This window comes from Danio aesculapii, chromosome 18 (assembly GCF_903798145.1).
Source record: "Danio aesculapii chromosome 18, fDanAes4.1, whole genome shotgun sequence".
Lineage (NCBI taxonomy): Eukaryota > Metazoa > Chordata > Actinopteri > Cypriniformes > Danionidae > Danio > Danio aesculapii.
In genome coordinates this window covers 32136407-32140640 of record NC_079452.1, presented here as the reverse complement: position 1 = coordinate 32140640, position 4234 = coordinate 32136407, and the positions used below count along the sequence as shown (strand labels likewise).

The 4234-nt window shown below is 34.3% G+C and overlaps 1 protein-coding gene across 1 annotated transcript in view; it reads right to left on the bottom strand.

Moving 5' to 3' along the window:
- Positions 1–1386, bottom strand: part of zdhhc7 (zinc finger DHHC-type palmitoyltransferase 7) — a 16778-nt gene extending 15392 nt beyond the window's left edge. The window contains exon 1 of the mRNA XM_056478366.1: positions 1213–1386. The gene's annotated coding sequence lies outside the window, so the exon portion shown is untranslated. The remainder of the gene's footprint in view (positions 1–1212) is intronic.
- Between the last annotated feature and the right edge of the window lie 2848 nt (positions 1387–4234).

The window sequence follows — 4234 nt, the reverse complement described above, 5'->3', positions numbered from 1 at the left end:
GAGTAAAATATGATGGTAATTTTCATTTTCAGATCAACTACACTATCAAATTCTTAATATGTCAAATTTATGTGAACAAATTCTGACTTGAGTCCAAAATGTTGATTTAAAACCTTGGTTTCAGTTTCTTATTTGATACAACAATAAATAAATTAATAAATGAATGAATAAATAAAATTCTGCCCTGACATCAAAACATTTAAATTGGAAAAAAATAAATAAATAAAAACACTGCCATTAACACTCTCAGTCATACACAAACTGAAACACCACAAAATGAGTTTTTGTCTTGTTAATTGTCCAAATATCAAAATATTCTTAAATCACAAAGCATTTTCCAGACAAGCAGAAAATATTGTCTTGTTTTCAGAAAAAATACATCAAAATTAAGTGAGTTTTTCCTTAAAACAAGTAAAATGATCTTGTCAAAACAAAACATGTTATTTTTCTTGTTTTAAATAAAAAACTCACTTCATTTTGTCATATTATATTTTAAAACAAGACAATATGTTTTGTTCATCTAGAAAATGCTTCTTGATTTAAGAATATTTTGATATTTGGACTAGAAACAAGACAAAAACTCAAAGTAAGAAAGGCGTTTTTGTAGTGTTTTGAGAAATAATACGTCAAAATTAAATGAGATTTTCTGAAACAAGCTAAATATTCTAAAACAAATTTGACAAGAATATTTTGTCAGTTTTAAATAAAACTCACCTAATTTTGTCATATTATGTCTTAATACAAGACAATATGTTTTGCTTGTCTAGAAAAGGCTTCTTGGTTTCAGAATTTTTAGATATTTGGACTAGAAACAAGACAAAAACTCTAGCATTTTTGTAGTGAATCTTAAGAGGACATGCGTTTTGATTTCAAACATCAGTTTCGAGATGCTTACCATAGTAAACAGTCACAAATTCAGTGTGTTGTTGTTATTTGGTAAACCATCCTGAAACACTGATCTTCTTGTTTATCTCTTTCTCAATCTAATCTTCCGTCACACCCTAAGTATCCAACACAGCATTTAGTTATAAAATCTCCAGCATGACTTTAATACAACACATTTATTAGCTATTAAGAATTAAATTACTGTAACAGCCTAATTAAAAATCAGCACAACACACTTAAATCGGACTGATAAATAAATCGCAGCCATACAAACACCACCATGATTCACTTTCTTTATCGGCACACTGAGCTCGTGCTTTCGCTTACCGCCTCCGAAAAGAGATTTGATCCTCCAGCTGCGATTCTCAGATGGGCGAGTGGAAAATGTAAATCTATCATTTCATTTATGGGGCTTTTTGATGGCTTTCATGGGTGAGAAATAAAGATGAGGGTCACACACACTTCCGGGGTCCAGAGCGATCATTATTTCTGCTGCTTCTGCTGTGTGCTGAGTGACGGGCTCGTGTGCACGCCGCCGAGTCTCTGACCCCTGTTGGCCGACAGCAGAACTGCAGAGGGAGTTACTGGCTTTAATGATGAGCTCCTCCAGGGGCCTCTGCTCACTTTCGGTCTCGACGGAAAATGTAGGATTATTATTATTTTATGAGACAGATCTCAAAGGGGACCTATGAAGATAGAGAGAGGAAGCGAAATTAATATCATGTGCTGTCATGTGGATTCAAGACTTGTTGCTTAAAGTGAAAAAAGTGACATTTCAGCTGTACTCAATTTTCTAGATAGTGGCTAATTAAAGAATAACAAGTTAATTATTATTTCAGGTCATGTGATGCACAGCATATTAGTCAAGTATTTAAACAGTTTTGGAGCTAGAAAATAGGTTTGAATACTACTGTTTCTGTTTTGGAAATTATTAAAAATAGTTATATTAATTACATGAAATATATATATAATTATTCTGTAATTCTTATTTATGTTAAATATTTTCAAGAAAAATAAATAAGCAAAACTTATTTATGGTAGTAGCATGTTTTTATCTAAAATGATATATATATATATATATATTTATATATATATATATATATATATATATATATATATATATATATATATATATATATATATATATATATATATATATATATATATATATATATATATATATACATACACACATACAACAGTTCTGTTTGGTTCTTGAATCTGATTGGTTGATTGCTGTAAGATATTCTGCAAATAACAGCACTCGTACAGCCTCTTAACCTTTCCCCATTGTGTATTACCAGAGACTAGACCAATTATCATGTTTGTAAACATTCAGGATGCGCGCTCAGAGAGGTGGCTAAAACTTATTTATTAAATTTTTTAATCATCTGATGTAGATGATTAAAAAAACGAGAGCGCTAACATTTACAGCAAGGGAATGACATATGATGCGGTACAGAGTTTGTTGTTGTATTAGAAATAAGATATATTGATTACACTATATTATTTACATAATGCTTTCAACGTATTATAACAGCTCGTCACCCAATGATAAGCACAGTGATTCTGCAAAATTAACGTTAAAGTGAGCGGCGTTCGTCTGACAGGTCCATTTGCGATAGCACCCTCCCAATGGATATTGGATAAGACGAAAGCATCCAGCCCGAAATATACAATCTCATTGAAGCTTCAAGTGTTTTTACAGGAGAGAAGTTAAAGATCTACAAGTCTTTGGATGCCAACAATGTTGTTCTGTGTGGTCTTGTGCAAGAAATAATGTTCCATGATTACCAGATTCAAAACGTGCAGGTTATTTCAGACCGAATATTTAAAGTGCCGTGGTAAACAATATAGGGAGTGTGTCACAAGTTGACACTGAATGAATGTGTGAATATAAAACCAACTTTACCTTAATATCTTACACTTTCACGTTTCATTCTTAGCATTCAGTGTCCGCAGTTTAATTCACCATATTTAACTGTTTTTGCTGAAATCATTTCTGCAATCAAAACAAGTAATGTGTATGACTCAGCATAGCGTGTACTTACCCGATATAACATGAGAACTGCAGAGTCCAACATTTATAATTAGGTCGTCACTTCATTCAGCTCTCTTTTAGCCAAAGACGTCTGCAGTTGGCATTAAAGCAGTGTGGTGTACGGTAAAAAAAAAAGTCGAATTTGGCATCTTGCCGCACAACACGGCATGTTTACTATTGCAGCCTGTCTTTTTTTTGCAACCGGGGACCCGTGTGACGCACGTTGGTAATTGGAATAGACAAGATATGTCACTCATACTTTTGAATTAGGAAAAGTGTAACTGTCAACATGGTGAATGAAGCCCCGCCTTCTAGTAGAGGAGCCAATCAGCGATCACTATATGGTGAATAAAGTCCGCCTTCTATTACAGTAGCTAATCAGCGATCACTATAGAATGACAATTCTCTGGGGGAGGGGGAGGACCAGACGTGAGTTTCTGTTGGTTTTATGTGATACGAACATTTAGGAATAAAACTAAAGAGAAAGTTGCTGTTTAATTTTATTGGTAATCCATAATTTGAAATTCAATGGTACGTTTGCAAGTAGTTTTGAAGAGTTTGATGTTTCCCCATTCAAACAGAATGCCCGAGCTTACTGCCGGAGAGGCGTTTCAAAAATGTCCGCCGAGTGAAATGACTTGCCTTAAAGGGACCTTGGTATTACTCTGCCCACATACAGCGACAAGCAGAGGACAGTCTACAGTTTGACAAATATTACTGATGTTGGACAACATAATATACTTTTGAGGCTTTTTTTAGTCGAGAATGTATTCGTTTAGATTGCAACTATGCAGTTTTTTCTATAAGGATAGTGCCTATTTTTAATGTTTTTCATTTCGGAGCATCAGATTCAGCGCATCGGGTGCCATCAGCCTGTCTCAGTAGACTAAAGAAAGTGACGGTTGACGTTCCGCCACAAGATGGCGACAGAGATCGCATAATTAGTCCTCAGAGGAGAATAACAGCATTTTCTCAGCGCAAGTTTTAAACTACACATTATAAATCAGGTAAGAGACATTCTAAGTCAATCTCTCTCGGTTGTATTTTGTAGTGTTGTATTTATACCACATAAACGGGTAGTGTTTGCTTTACTTTGACTTCTTCAGGGTTAATGTGATATTCTGATTGCAGCAGAGAAATACTGGGAAATCTCTGATGATTGATGGCATTTCATACCGTTCAGCCTCATAATCTTAAAATGTGAGCAAAATCACCTGCTTTGCATCACTTTAGACAATACGCAAGAGAATCATTAGCTCTAAAGTGACGTTAAAAGAATGCGCAACGGTTTCTGCTGTTCTGATGTCA